The following is a 16880-nucleotide window of genomic DNA, read 5'->3' as shown; positions in this document are numbered from 1 at the left end:
AAAACAGAAGGGCAGCCAAGGAAGGAAATCAAAATAGCTGAGAGACCTGAAGCTGCCAAAGGGGGTTAATGGAAATAAGAAGGGCATTTTACAAATATATCAAGGGAAAAGAGATACTTGAGAGCCGCCTGGCCCATTAATAAATGAGAAGGGAAATAAAATTAATGGTGATGATAAAAATGGCTGAGCTGCTGAAGTGCTTTGTAAAATTGGTCTTTAACAAGGAAAAGAAAAAAAAATCAAGGAATGGGCAATTAGGAAGGGTTGGAACCCTTGTCAAGAGAGTTGATGAAAGGCAGGTAAGAGAGTACTCAAAAGCATTGACTAATGCCTATCTTGTCCAAATCGGCCCATCCGGATATGGGCTTTGGAATCTTAAGAGAATTAACTAATGAAATTATTAAAGCCTTGGCAGTCATTTTCTCTTCTCTCCTCTACTCTTCTCTTTCCCTCTCTTTTTCCTCCCTTCTTTCCTTCCTTCCTTCCCCCCTCCCTTCCTTTCTTCCTTCCTTCCTTCCTTCCTTCCTTCCTTCCTTCCTTCCTTCCTTTCTTCCTTCCTTCCTTCTTTCCTTCCTTCCTTTCTTCTTTCTTTTTCTTTCTTTCTCTCTCTCTCTCTCTCTCTCTCTCTCTTTCTTTCTTTCTTTCTTTCTTTCTTCCTGTATCTTAGACAACTTCAGTTTTTCTTCAGTTTCCATAAAACAGTTTTTATAGATTTCTCTGTTTCTTTGGTAAGATGGGGCACGGATGCCTATAAAATTATCCACCCTCTTCTTTATTCTTATTTCTGGTTGTCTGTTACTTATACTCTATTCTTAGTCTTCTTCTATGTAAATTAATTGGTCCTTTCTCCTTTTTTTTTTACCAGGACTCTGGCTTGCTAATAGTAGCTATGGCACATTAAATGGAAATTTCTACACAATTTTGCAAACCAAAGTCTAAATGTAAGGGGGATAGCAGTGGGCAGGAGGTGAGATCTGCCCTTATCCCCTTAAACCCTCATCATTTTTCGAACCCAAAGGTTGCCCTATGCCTAAGTGAAATAGAAATATACTCTGTGTTTGAAAAACGCTCGTACAATGTCTGAGTGATTCCAGCTTTTCAAGACTATCCCTCTACCCCTTCTGTAAGGATATAAGAAAGGATTAATCAACATCAAATTAAGCAGTCTACAAACACTGCCTGAGGACCCCTATCATGGAAAGCATATTTTCTCTAGAAGACCAATGCAGTCTGAATATCTACGAAGAAGGGGGAACTGGAGGGGGGAGGGAAATCCTTTGGTTCCCTCCCATTAGTAAAGATTAATTTATCAACTAACTTTTAATACCTTAGAAAGCAAATAACTATTCCTTACATTTTATATAGACCACCATTGCTTGCAAAGCATTTTCAAATGTGTCATCTCACTTAATTCCCACAATAACCCTTTTAGAAGCAATTCGGTATGATGTCTAGGGAGTCTGTACCTAGCTGAGTCAGGCAGACCTGGGTTCAAGTCTCCCTTCTGATCCTTTCTGGTTGTGTGACCTTGCATAGATCACTGAATCTCTCAGTGCCTAGGGAAACTCTCTAAATCTAAAAATTGTGGGGGGTGGGGAGTTCTGATCCTCATTGTTAGGTGGAATTTCCTCACTAGCAGCTCTCTATGGCAATGAAATCACAGGTCTGGTTAAAAAACTAACCCAGTGGAGCAATTAAGGTATTATTGGGCCCATTTTAAAAATGAAAAAAATGAGCTTCTGCTAGGAGAAGTTAAGAGGTTATGTGGCCATATAGTGAGAAATCCCACAAAGTCGTGTTTAGGGACTCAAGTCTTGTTCGTTACTTTTCTACCATACTTTATAATTATGATAATGGCTGTCTTTTATATAATACTTACATAGCATACCCTAGGAAGTTAGGTGGCCCAATGGTTAGAGCTCAGGATCTGGAGAGTGGAGTTCAGATGCAGCCTCAGACACTTACTAGCTGTGTGTGACCCCCAGCGAGACTCTCTGCATGCCTCAGTTTCCTCAGCTATAAGATGGGAACAACAGTAGAACCTACCTCCCAGGGTTATTGTGAAGATCAAATATTTGTCGGGTGTTCAGCACAGTGCCCAGAGCATAACAGGTGCTTAATAAAAGCTTGTTTCCTTCCTTCTCTCAATTCGAACATTTTGAGATAGACAGCACACACATTACTGTCCCTGTTTCACAGCCGAGATGCCTGAAGCTCAGAGAAATTAAAGAGATTTCACACGAGCCATATTAAGTTTTGAAACTGTGGTGTGACTCCAGGTTTTCTGACTCATTAGACCGAAGGCTCTCTCTGTCCTGAGCTCCCTCTTAGAATGTGAAAGCAGGGGGTAGATTAGAAATGTTTCAGTGAGAGAGGAAGATCGAGTGGGAAAGGACAGTTTGTGGGAGCTGGGTCAGAGCGGGGTGGGATGGGGCACATGTGGGAAGAGGGATGACTCCAAGAACAAATTTCTACCTCTTCTGCCTTGGCCTAATTAGCGACTTAATCAAAAAGCATTTTTTGGACTCTGACTTTTTGTCAGACACTATACTTTGCAAAGGCAGTGCATCATGATGGAGTAGAATGACTAAGAGACCAAGTCAGGAAACCTGGGTTCAAATCCTGCCTCTGCCACAGACACCTCGAGCAAATCTCCCAATCTTACTGGGCCTTAGGTTTGGCTCTATAAAATGGGGAGGTTGACCTAAATGACCTCTAAAGTTAATTATGAATAATAATCATAATTTTCAGTCATTTTTCACTCTTTGTGACCCCATTTAGCGTTTTCTTGGCAAAGATACTGGAGAGGTTTGCTATTTTCTTCCCCAGCTCATTTTGCAGATGAGGAAACTGAGGCAAACAGGGTTATTAAATAACTTTCCCAGGGTCCCACAGCTAATAAGTAATGAGGCTGGATTTGAACTCACCGAGATGGGTCTTCCTGACTCCAGGCCCAATACTCTATCTGCTGCTTCTGTTGCTGCTGCTGCTGCTGCTCCTCCTCCTCCTCCTCCTCCTCTTCTTTCTCCTCCTCCCACCACTATTACTACTACTACCACTGCTGCCACCACTACTACTACTACTACTATTACTACTACCGTTTATATAGTATTTACTACATGCTAGATGCTGTGCTAAATGTTTTACAATTTTTATCTCACCTGATCCTCCCAGCAACCTTGGCAAATAGAGGTTAAAATAATTTGCTCAGGATCATATAACTAGCAAGTATCCAGACTCACATTTGAACTCAGGTCTTCCCGACTGGCCCAGTACTCTATCCACTCCACCATCCATCTGCCTTTTCATTGTATTACATAGATAATGGTGTGCCCTCGTGGATACTGAGCCAGCCCCTGACTTAGGAACACCTGGCTTCAGCTGTAGCCTCTGACATCTACCTAGTGGCTATATTGACCCTGGCCAAGACACTTGATCTCTCTGTGTCCCAAGCAACAATACGAGTAGGTGGCCATCTGGCGATTTCTTATCAAGGAAGCTCTGTATACCCATGAAATCACAAGTCCATTAAAAAAAAGTTCCCCTCCAGCTCTGTCACTCTCTAAGAGATTTGAGCTGGTTGGGAATCTCTGTTGACATCTGTAATGAGTGGGGCGGGGCTTTGTGAACTTTTGAGGTAAATTATTACCTTTTGGATGACAGGAAAACTGTTTTGGTGACATTTGATATAATGTTCCTATTTCTCCCTTCTGGCTAGTGGGGAGGGGGGAGGAGGCTTCCACTGTCTCTTATGAGCTGTATGACCTTGTCTTTCTATCACTCCTTTTGGCTGATTTCACAGGATCATGCAGAAACTTGTCAGAAAACAAGAGTTTTTCTGGTTGGCTAAGGCTTACTGGGTATTTTAGAAGCAGGAAGAGGGGCTCAGTCGGCCCTGGTTCATGTGGGGTGAATTGTAGCATCACAGATTTGGCGTTGAGAGGGACATTAGAGGCTACTGGGACCAACCCCTTTATTTTACAGATAAGGAAACAGAGGCACAGTAAGGTTAAATTACCTGACTAGAATGAGAGGTTGGTAAATGTCTGAGATGGGATTTGAACCCAGATCTTGCTGACTTCACATCTAGATCTTTACTCACCCACTTCGTCACATTGCCTCATAGGCTTAAAAGCAAAACAGACCTTAGAAATCTTCTAAGTCCAACCTTCCTCGATTTACAGATGAGGAAACTGAGGCCCATTAAGGTAAAGTGATTCGCCCAGGGTAGCTTCTGAGGAAGGATTTGAATTCGAATCTTTCTGGCTCCAAGTCCAGTGCTCCATCCACTACATCATGTTGACTCATTTCACAGGCTGATGGGAGCTTAGAAATCTTCAAGTCCAACCTCACTTTATAGGTGTGGAAACTGAGGCAGAGTGACTTGACCAGGATCATACCGCTAAGATCTAAATGGAATTTGATTCCAACTCTTCTGATTTTCAAGCAAGCCCTCAGTCTGCTACTGACCCTTAGAATGCCCAGAGCTGTAACTTGGGTGGGAGGCAATGGCTGACATTTATAGGGCTTCCCAGTACTTGTCCTCCTTCAGTAGGGAGAAAGACCTGAGACCCTAATGAGGAAGAACAATTAGTTAGAGTGTCAAGTGACCTGATGGCCATTCTCTCCTGTGCCTCTGCACCCCACCTTGGCAAGTCATCACCTTAGATGAACTCCACGCAGCCCCAGTCCTTCTCAAAGCAGTGGATTCTCTGGCAACTGTTTCCCAGGCAGCAGCCTGAGTCTCTTCCTTCCCATCGTAGGGTGGTTTCCTGGCATCTGTTCCCTCATGGGGCTTTGTGTCCCAGAGTCGGAGGTACCTCATGGCAAGTCTCTCACCATCTCCCTCTTCTGCTAAATTTGTCTTTAAAAGCTGATTTGAGAGAGGAACCTTTCGTTCTTCTTGTCCCGGATTCAGGTTTGTCGGTAAATTAGACAGTCAATAAGCTGTATTGCTTCTTGCCAATTAATTCATAACAATTACTCCCATTTACATAGTACTTAAAGCTGGTTAAAGTTTGCAAAATGATTTTCCTACAGCAATTCCATGAGAGAGGTAACATAAGTTGGGTTACTCCCATTTTACAGAAGGGAAAGTAAGATGCCTGTTGGCCCAGAACTAATAAATATCAAGCTTTCTATCTGAATGTGTCTCTTGCCTCTGCTTCTAAATTCAATCTCTTTCTATTATACTAGGTTGACTTTCAAAATATTAGCAAGCTTTTCTTGTTCAAAAAATGTGGCTTGATATGGACATAGGGACAGGCAGGGGCAAAGAATGGGGAGTAGAGGGAAGGGTGGGCTGGGACAGCAGCATCCTTGGCCCCCCCCCATTTCTAAATATGCTATGGCTCCCCCTTCCTTCCTTTTTTTCTGCCTCCTCAGAGTTTCTCCCCCACAAGCAAGCTCCCAGAAGTGTGTATAATTTTGGTGTTAATCTCTGTATGTGCTAATTAAATATTGATGGCTGTTAAATATTCATGGAGCATTTCAGCTGGCAAGTTTGATGTCTCTGGGCCTCTGCAGGCTGCTGATGTGTTATTTTGGCCAGTCACTCAATGTCCTCCCTCCCCTCCCAGCCCAGATGTTCACAGCTGGGTTATGGAATAGACCCCTTGGCTTTAGGAGAATTTTTTTGGCTGGGCTTCTTTAGAGCCCTGGCCTGCTCTCTCTGCTTGCCTGTTTCCAAGTCTGATTGGCAGCTGCAGATGTGGGGTTTGGAGAGCACTGAGTGCCCATGAGAGAAGGGGTCCCTGCCCTTGGGCACCCATCCATTTTGGGGCAGCTAGATTGAGGTGGCCCTTATTTAGGGGCTACGGACCTGAGGTATGGGAGTGTCCCATGTGTCCAAGAAGGCTGCCTAGTGGCGGGAATATATGTTGTCTCCCTTCTATGGAGTGGATCAGATTGCCCCAACGGATAGAGTAAATTTGGTAGCGTGAGGATCCAGATAAGCAGCCCAAGAAGAGATAGCCCTTGGGGGAAGTAGGAGGCAGAAGGGGACACTAGGTACTATCTATCATCATTCTAGGGATAGAGAGACCTCCTCATACCTGAGCTCCCCAACACTATAGTCCAATAAAATTCTCTTGAACCAACTTGTCATAAAATGTTCAGAGCTGAAATGGATCTCACCAGGTCAGCTAGTCCAACCTCCTCCTTTCATAGCTGAAGAAACTGAGACCAGAGAGGCAATGTGAATCTCTCAAATGAAAACAGAAAATTAGGAGTGGAGTAGGACTTGATAATAATAGCTAGTATTTATATAGGTGCTTTAAGGTTTACAAAGTGCTTTCCATGTATTGTCTCATATAATCCTCACAAGCCTGGGGTGGTGGTGGTGGTATTATTATTATGATATTAATTTCATAGATGAAGAAACCAGAGGTTAAGGGACTTGCCCAGGGTCACATAGCTAGTAAGTGCCCAAGGCAAAACATGAACTCTGGTCTTCCTGACTCCAAGGCCAACATTTTGTCCACTTCTCAGTAGCCTAGAAAAATATAGGAGAAGGAAAGGGTTCCTTTGCTAAGTGGCAGAACTTTCCTGCCTTGCTGCCCCAATGAGCTATGGAAGGGTGGGGTGGAAGGGGAGGAAGAAACTAACCTCTCTTTGAAACTCCTATCTGTTTTCTCTGAAAAAGATAAGGAAAAACCCCACAATCAAGAGTGATGCCTTTTACAATAATAGCTACTGGGAGAATTTGTAACCAAATGAGGGATAGAGGAGATCACAAAAGGTAAAACAGACAATTTTAATTATGTGAGATTGGAAAGATTTGGTACCAAAAAAAATCACTGCAGCTAGGCTAAGGAGGGAGACTCAGTTGGGAAGGGAGGAAGCAAACTTCACATCAAGTATCTCTGATGAAAGTTTCATATACAAGAATTTTAGGAGTTAGGACCAATGTATAGGACCAAGAGTCTCAAAGGATAAATGGGTCAAATGATATGCATGAACATTTCTCAAAGGAAGAATCACCAGCTAAGTAGTCATACCAAAGATGGCCTTAAAATACAACTAATAAGAGAAGTATGAGTCAAAACTTTTCTGAGGTTTCATCTCACACCCAGCAAATTGGCAAAGATGACAAAAAGAGGAAAACAGTGACTCGTATGGGCTGTCACAAGATAAGCACATTAATATAGTGTTGGTAAAAGGTCTCATTGGTCCAACCATTCAGGGCAAACTCCTCCCAATGATTTAGAATTATGGAAATAAAATGACAAAAGAGCATCATGCCCTTTGAGTTAGTGATCAAAGGCAGAAAGAAAGGTCTTCTAAAGTCTCTCAAAGTTGCTTTTCTCTGTTATGTTATTGTCACTGTATGCATCATTCTCCTGCTTCTGCTCACTTCACTCTGCATTAGTTCATAATGGTCTTCCTAGTTTTCTCTGAAACTGTTCATTTCATCATTTCTTAGGGCATAACAACCCTTCCCTCCATCCCCAGATAGTTTCCAAGGTTTGACTACTGTGGAAAGAAGAGCATAGCAGAACTTTTTATGGAAGCTAAGAACTGGAAGGAAAACGGATATTCATTTCTAGACAAATTGTGGCATATGTATATATAATAGAATAGTATTGCTTGGTAGGAAATTTGATTATGAGCAATTCAGAGAAACACAGGAAGACATATGAATTAATGCATAGTGACGTAAAGAGAAATAAGAAAACAATATGAAAATTGAAGACATCAGCTAAGTAAAATAATAAAAGAAAACAGAAAGCTATTTATTTATAGGGGTCAATCCTGGCCCAGAAGAAGAGAGCAGGAAAATATACTTTTTTATTTGAGATGTAGAGTACCAGTATGGAATGCTGCATACATTGTCTGACCTGAGTTGTGGTTTGACTTAACTGTTTATTTTTATTCTTTCTTTTTTATTTAAGTAAAAGACTTTCTGATGGCAGATGAAGTAAAGAATGTATCTGGAAATGAGTGTGAGGCAAAAACAAAGGCGCCCATGAAATATTTTTTTTTTAAAAAAAGAATCATGTGAGAGTGAGATATTCAGAGATCAATGAACTTGGTTTTGGACAAGTTGAGTTTGAGAACCTTTCTCTAGGGAAGAGAGGCTATTGAGATAGAAGGGGATGGCCAATAGTGGAAACACTGAAGAGAAGTCAAGAGGAAGAGTACTGAGAGAAGGCCATAAGATTTAGCAAAGAAGAAATCACTGATGACCTTGGAAAGCACACTTTCAATGATGAGGTTGGAAGTAGATTGCAAGGGACCCAGACAACAGGTAGAGAAGAGAAATCAGAGACAATGAGTGTGGAAAGCTTGTTGGAGCTTGGTTGTGACCAGGCAATAGTTTGAGGGAATGGTAAGGTCAACTGATGATTTTTAAGGATGAGGGAGATCTGCTTATGATTAAAAGTAACAGGAATGGATGGATAGATGGATGAATGAATAAAAATAAATTTAATAGGCATTTACTATGTATTAAGTGCTATGCTAAGTACAAAGAGAAAAATTGAGACTGTTTTCTGTTCTCAAGAAGGAGGAGCAATTAGGGGATATAGCATATGTAAGAGACTTCTACTTCAGAGCAAACAACGTCCTAAGGGTACAGAAGTAGGATGAATGGCAAGGCCCAAGGACCATTTGGGTTCATTGGCAGGTCATATGGAAATACTTTGAAGTATGGAAGGAATAGTGGCAGGCAGTAAAAAGCAAATCCTTTTCCTTTCATTGGTTGGATGCTGACTGTTCCTTTATTGTGGGAGCAAACCCAGAGTCCTGGCATTGGTAGAATCTCTGCATTGGCAGGGAGGCTGAAGGGGGAAAGTGTTCCTCACAGCCTCATCACATAGGATCTTGGCAAGGTGGCACATGGGAGGGAGGCAGTGAATAAGGAAAGGCTGAAAATTAGGAAGACAGAGGTGATGATCAAAGGAGTGAGCTGTGAGAGGAGGTAGGAAAGAATGGAGCCAAGGGCAAAAATAGAAGGGTTGGAATTGGCAAGGGAGGGGCACCTCAACCTCTGAGATTAGAGCAAAGAAAGGGATGGGGAATGAAGCTGTTGTGATCTGAAGTATAGACGTGGGGATGAGAGGGATCTCCAGAACAAAAGTCTGTCACTAAAGTGTTATGAAGGTCAAGTTAGAAAATGATCTTTCTTCACTTTTTTCCTGCTCTACATTTCATCTTGGCACTTTCATGAATTCCTACTACTTCAGCTCCTACCTTTATGAACATGACTCTGTACAACCCTAGCCCTCTCTCCTGAGATCCAGACACATATTTCCAACTCCCTATGAGATATTTCCAATCAGATATTTCTAGTATAACTATATATTACTTCCCTTCATGGAATCTAAGGTCTAGCCATACTGGATATCCCATCCTCCTTCTCTGTGTGTTTTACAGGTTGTCCCCCATTTCTAGAATGCCTTCCTTCCTTGACTCTGGCTCTCAGAAGCCTTGTTGTCTTTCAGACCTCAGTTCAGCTGACACTTCCTCCAGGAAGCCTTCAATGATCTCCCTTCACTCTTATTTGGCCTTCTCCCTTCTCGAACCACCATTTTTTTTCATTCTTTTTTTTCATATTTTTTGTTTTTTTAAAAATTTATTTATTTAACATATATAGTTTTCAGCATTGATTTTCACAACAGTTTGAATTACAAATTTTCTCCCCATTTCTACCCTCCCCCCCATTCCAAGATGATGTATATTCTGGTTGCCCTGTTCCCCATTCAGCCCTCCCTTCTGTCACCCCACTCCCCTCCCATCCCCTTTTCCCTTCCTTTCTTGTAGGGCAAGATAAATTTCTATGCCCCATTGCCTGTGTATCTTATTTTCTAGTTGCATGCAAAAACTTTTTTTTGTTTTTGAACATCTGTTTTTAAAACTTTGAGTTCCAAATTCTCTCCTCTCTTCCCTTCCCACCCACCCTCCCTAAGAAGTCAAGCAATTCAACATAGGCCACATGTGTATCATTATGTATAACCCTTCCACAATACTCATGTTATAAAAGACTAACTATATTTTGCTCCTTCCCAACCCATTCTGCTTTATTGAATTTTCTCCCTTGACCCTGTCCCCTTTCCAAAGTGTTTGTTTTTGATTACCTCCACCCCCATCTGCCTCCCCTCCATCATCCCCCCCTTTTTTGTCTTCTTCCCTCTTCTTTCCTGTGGGATAAGATACCCAATTGAGTATGTATAGTATTCCCTCCTCAGGCCAAATTTGATGAGAGCAAGACTCACTCATTCCCCCCTCACCTGCCCTCTCCCCTCCTCCCACAGAACTACTTCTTCTTGCCGCCTTTATGTGAGATAATCCACCCCATTCTATCTCTCTCTACCTCCTTCTCTCAATATATTCCTCTCTCTTCCCTTAATTTGATTTTATTTCTTTTAGATATCTTCCCTTCTTCTTCAACTCACCCTGTCTCTGCTCTCTCTCTCTCTCTCTCTCTCTCGCTCTCACTCTCTCAATATATATATATATATATACACACACACATACATATATACATACATGCACATTCACTTATATATATATACATAAACATATATATATATATGCATATTCCCTTCAGCTACCCTAATACTACTAAGGTCTCATGAATCATACACATCATCTTTCTATGTAGGAATGTAAACAAAACAGTTCAACTTTAGTAAGTCCCTTATGATTTCTCTTTCTTGTTTGCCTTTTCATGCTTCTCTTGATTCTTGTGTTTGAAAGTCAAATTTTCTATTCAGCTTGAAAGTCCTCTATTTTATTGAAAATCCATATTTTGCCTTGGAGCATGATACTCAGTTTTTCTGGGTAGGTGATTCTTGGTTTTAATCCTAGCTCCATTGACCTCTGGAGTATCGTATTCCAAGCCCTTCGATCTCTTAATGTAGAAGCTGCCAGATCTTGGGTTATTCTGATTGGGTTCCACAATACTCAAATTGTTTCTTTCTGGCTGCTTGCAGTATTTTCTCCTTGATCTGGGAGCTCTGGAATTTGGCGACAATATTCCTAGGAGATTTCTTTTTGGGATCTATTTGAGGAGGCAATTGGTGGATTCTTTCAATATCTGTTTTGCCCTGTGGCTCTAGAATATCAGGGCACTTTTCCTTGATAATTTCTTGAAAGATGATATCTAGGCTTTTTTTTTTGATCATGGCTTTCAGGTAGTCCAATAATTTTTAAATTATCTTTCCTGGATCTATTTTCCAGGTCAGTGGTTTTTCCAATGAGATATTTCACATTGTCTTCCATTTTTTCATTCCTTTGGTTCTGTTTTATGATATCTTGATTTCTCATAAAGTCACTAGCTTCCACTCGCTCCAATCTCATTTTTAAGGTAGTATTTTCTTCAGTGGTCTTTTGGACCTCCTTTTCCATTTGGCTAATTCTGCCTTTCGAGGCATTCTTCTCCTCATTGGCTTTTTGGAGCTCTTTTCCATTTGAGTTAGTCTATTTTTAAGGTGTTGTTTTCTTCAGTGTTTTTCAGTATTTTTTTGGGTCTCCTTGTTTTTCATGATTTTCTCTCATCCTTCTCATTTCTCTTCCCAATTTTTCCTCTACTTCTCTAACTTGCTTTTCCCAATCTTTTTTGAGCTCTTCCATGGCCTGGGACCCGTTCATGTTTTTCTTGGAGGCTTTTGGTGTAGGCTCTTGCACTTTGTTGACTGCTTTAGGCTGTATGTTTTGGTCTTCTTTGTCACCAAAGAAAGAATCCAAAGTCTGAGATGGAATCTGGGTGTGTTTTCTCCTGGCCATATTCCCAACCAACTAACTTGACCCTTGAGTTTTTCAGTGGGGTATGACTGCTCCTAGACTAAAGAGTTCTATGTTCCATGTTTGGGAGGGATGCACCAGCTCTGCCACCCCAGCACTCCTCCTTCCCCAAGAACCCCCAACCCGGACTGGGCTTAGATCTTCAGCAGGCTGTGCACTCCTACTCTGATCTGCCACTTAATTCCTCCCACCAGGTGGGCCTGGGGCCAGAAGCAACAGCAGCTGTAGCTGCCCCACCTCCGCTGCCCCGGGGCCGTGGCCAAACCGGGAACTCCTTCCACTCCAGCAGCTTTTCCCACTAACCTTCTCTGTTGTCTTTGGTGTTTGTGCGTTGAGAAGTCTGGTAACTGCTGCAGCTCACTGATTCAGGGCTCTACGGCCCGCTCCACCCGGCTCCTGGTCTGGTTGGTCCATGCCGCTCAGGCTGGGCTCTGCTCTACTCCATTCCCAGCTCCCAGCTCCCAGCTCCCAGCTCCCAGCTCCCAGCTCCCAGCTCCCAGCTCCGTGTGGGATAGACCTCACCCAGAGACCATCCAGGCTGTCCTGGGCTGGAGCCCTGCTTCCCTCTGCTGTTTTGTGGGTTCTGCAGTTCTAGACTTGGTTCAGAGCCATTTTTTATAGGTTTTTGGAGGGACTCGGCAGGGAGCTCACGCTAGTCCCTGCTTTCCAGCCGCCATCTTGATGTTTTCATTCTTTTTTGTCAAACCACCATTTTATTTACTTATTGGTATATAGGTTGCATCCTTCAGCAGAATGTAAGTTTTTTGAGGACAAAGATTTTTTTTTGTCCCTATCCCAGGGCCTTGTGCTATTTAATTGTCAAATTGAAATATATTGCAGTTTTGATCTTTAGTGCCCTGGTTTATCTCAATGTTGTATGTGGTTGTTTCTGGCTTTGGCCTCCCATGGTAGAAGAGAAGAGAAGGGGAGCCCTGCAGATCTATGAGGTTCTTCCTACTGAAGAGTAAGAGTATCCAGTGATTCCAGTCTTCTTACATCTTACATCTATGATGCAGTGACACTGGCCTCCTTTGCTGTTCCCTGATCAAGATCCTCTATCTCCTCACTCCATTTATCTTTTTATTCATTTATTTATCTATTCATTCATTCACTCACTCACTCACTCATTCATTTATTTGTTCATTCGTTTGTTTATTCATTCATTTATTTAATTATTTATTTATTTAATTGACTCCATTCATTTTCACTGGCTATCCCTCTCATACCTGGAATGCTCTCTCTCCTTATCTTTACCTCTTGGCTTTTCTAGCTTCCTTCAAGTCCCAGATAAAAGCCCATTTTCTATTGGAAGATTTTCCTGATCCCTCTTAATGCTAATGTTTTCCTCTCATTTCATTTATCCTTGTTTTGTACATAATTTCTTGCATAATCTCTTCCCCATTAGACTATGAGCTCTTTGAAGGGAGGGATTATCTTTGGCTCTCTTTGTATCCCTAGAATGCAACTCTGATGGGCTGGCCATGTTGTTTGAATGACAAATGTAGTCTGCCTAAAAGACTATTTTATGGAGAAATCATTCAAGGCAAACCCTCCCAGGATGGTCAGAAGAAGCGATACAAAGACACTGTCAAGGTCTCTCTGAAGAACTTTGGAATCAATTTCATGACATGGGAAACACTGGCCAAGGACCGCCCAGCTTGTCATGACCATATCAACCGAGGTGTTGTGCTCTGTGGTAAAGCCTTCTGAGCTTACAATGGTCTGATTAGCCACAGTCTGACACACTGTGCCTTGACCCCAGCAGAGCGATGCATTTTGTTTCTCTTTGAGAACAAAGGAGAAGAACCAATCCCTAGTGCTAAATTGAGTAAGCCTGGCATATAGTAGGCACTTAATAAATGTTTGTTCACTGACTGACTTGTGAAAGTGGACTAAAATAATAAGATAAGATCATGAATTTAGAGCTGGAAGGTACTTTGGAGGCCATCTAGTCCAACCCCATTGTTTTATAAATAAGGAAACCAAGCCTCAGAGAGAGCACATGATTAGCTCAAGACCCCAGGGGTTCATGGTCATGTTGTTGGAAAGGACCTTAGCATCTTGCTAGCTTGTTCCCTTGCACCTGCCCCTTTCCAGGACTAAGCCTGAGAATGGGGAATGAGAGGTCTTGGTCAACGGTCTCTGGCACACAGTAGGCACTTAATAAATGCCTGTAGGCTGACCTCTACTCCTAAGATACCTGGCTGGGACTGAGTTATTTCTTGATGAATCTTTTACTCTGGCCTACTCCTGCACAAATTTATCTCCATTCTCTTTTCCTACCCTACCCTGCCCCCTTGTGTCCTTGACTGGGAATGCACCCACCTGAGACCACACAGTGAGAATGGGTCCGGCTAACTCATAGTTCAAATTTGAACATCCTCTATCTTCTTTCTGTGCCTCCGATAAACCCATCAGAACACCACCCTTAAGACGTAGTGACAAAGAGCTGAAAACACTGTGCTGGAAGGAAATGGGAATCGTCTCAGGGCACCGCCGTGAAGTAATTGGTTGGTGCAGGGGATAGAGTGCTGACTTGGAATCATTGAATTGTTGTTGTTCAGTCATTTTCAGTTGTGTCCAACTCGTCATGACCCCATTTGGGGTTTTATTGGCAAAGATACTGGAAATGCTTTGTCATTTCCTTCTCCAGCTCATTTTACAGATGAGGAAACTGAGGCAAACAGAATTAAATGACTTTCCCAGGGTCATGTAGCTAGTAAGTGTCTGAGGCCAGATTTAAACTCAGTTTGAATTGTAGTTTTCAGGACTGTTGATCAGGCAAATTCGGGTAAAATTTTACATTTTACCTTGATTCTGCACTGTACAAACAACTCCTGGTACATGTTTGCTCTTAAAATGAGTCAAGCTTGGTCTAATACTCTTCTTGTCAGGGCTCATCTTTTCTAGGGAAGAAATGCCTCTTGCCAACAGTTACCTTCACTCAGTGGATCCAAGGCCTTTGAGGTAACTTCTCAAACTTACAGTGTTGTCCCTACACCTGGACACATCCATCTTGAAGCTGACACTCTGTCACCTCCCTCAGGAGCATCAGTGGGGTTGGGGGGAAGAACAAAGCCCGCCCCTCATGCCCACTTCCTCACAAGGACTCTAGAGAACACAGCATAGTTTTTGTCATACAAGAGAGATGAAGATCATAAGCTGAAAGCTGTCTCTCCCTTCAACTAACACAGCATGTCTTCCTCCAACTCCTTTGACACTGTCCTGGGATAGGGAAAGAATCAAGGGACTTTTCAGTGTCATACCAAAATGCTAAGTCCTTTCTGTGTTAGGCCTTCCAATACCCACATAGTTGAGCAGAACTAGGAAAGGCAACTCTGAGCATGCTCCATGGGATGGTCCTCATTACCTATGTAAATATTGTATCCCACAATAGTAATAATAAAAGTGAGATAGGTGCTATTATTATCTTAATTTTACAGTTGAGGAAACTGAGGCAAGCAGAAGTCAAGTGACTTTCCCAACATCACACAGCTAGGATGTGTTTCAGGTTAGATTTGAACTTAGAACTTCCTGACTTCAAGCCCAGTGATCTATCCCCCAAGCCACCTGGGAGAAATCGAATATTAATTCCTTTAGGGCAATAGAATATTAACTCCTTATTAACTCCAAGGGACTGTTTCATTTTTATATTGGTATCAGTGCCTGGCATGTGGTAGGTGCCTAATAAATGCTTATTGATTGAGTGATGGTGGAAAATGCTGTATTTGGAGTTAAATTACTTGAATTTTGACTTTGATACTTACTAAATTTATGGCCTTGGGCAAATAATTGACTATCTCTGGGCCTCAGTTTCTTAATTTGTAAGATGGGGGATTGGTAGGTCAGCTGATTTTTCTGGTCTAAATCTTTGAATCTTATGATGCCACTTAAGATTAGGAGGAGATCCTGAGTAGACTCCATTTGTAACGAGGACACAAGGACACACCCAGGTTCACGGTCTCAGTCAACCCTGACTCTACCATCTATCTCTTACCTATATCCAGTCAGGTGCTGGGCCTTATAGATTGTACCTCTACAATATCTCTGGCACTTACCCTCTTCTCTCCGCTCACAGTAACACCCCAGTTCAGGCCTTATTCCCCCTAACCTGGATTATTGCAGTGGTCAACTTCATCTCATTGATTCTGGTCTCTCTCCCCTCCAGTCCATCCTTCACACAGTTGCTCAACTAATTATGTGAAGACACAAGCATGACTATATCACTTTCCCATTAAAAATCTTCAATGGCTTCCTACTGCCTCCAGGATAAAATAAAAATCCTGGAGAAGCTATAGCTTGGTATTTAGGGGCCTTCACCACTTGGCTCTAACAGACAGTTCTAGATTTACCTATTCTCCTTTAGGCAATCTGTATTTCAACCAAACTGGTTGCCAAGATGCTTCAGAAAAGCTGATTTTTTTTTTCCAGAAAAGTTGAATTTTTATCTCCGGCTTCCATGTTTTTATAAATGCTGAACACAGGTCCTGATTCCAGGCCTGGTACTCTATCTAGCTGACCTAGGTAAGTCTCTAAGACTATCAACTACAGGGAAGGTGCTGACCTGCTACTGTGGACGGGGCTCCCTAGCCAAGGAAAGCCAACTTTTGTTTCCCCATGTCCCTCCATTCCCTAGTGCTGAGCCCAATGCCTGACCTACATAGCAGGCACTTCTTAAATGTCTGAACTGAATTAAATTAAAGTCATCTATTCCCTCTCCCTGCCTTTGAGCAGGTCCGTTCTTGCAACCTCTCAGACGTGACTGGGACTTGAACCCAACCTGGGATCCAGGATGTGGGAGTTTAAAGCCCAATCATGCCTAGACTAGCAGTACAACTCTGGGCAGGCCATTTACCTTCCTTTGGCCTCATATTCTCCATAATAAAAAAAGGGAAAATCCTGGCTGCACTCACCTCACTGATGCCTCATAAATATATGATGAAATAGCTGATGTAAACAACCTGAAAGGGAAAGCACTGTACTGTATTATAAGTGTAAATTCCTGATACAGTAGACATAACACTGGAGACTGGGTGTAGGAGATGTGAGTTTAATCCTGTATCTACTGCTTAATACCTGTGTAAACTGGGACGAGTATGAGCCTCAGTTTCCCCTTCTGTAAAATCAAGGCGTTG

The sequence above is a fragment of the Trichosurus vulpecula genome, chromosome 7 (assembly GCF_011100635.1).
Source record: "Trichosurus vulpecula isolate mTriVul1 chromosome 7, mTriVul1.pri, whole genome shotgun sequence".
Taxonomy (NCBI): domain Eukaryota; kingdom Metazoa; phylum Chordata; class Mammalia; order Diprotodontia; family Phalangeridae; genus Trichosurus; species Trichosurus vulpecula.
This window is presented reverse-complemented; position numbering follows the sequence as displayed.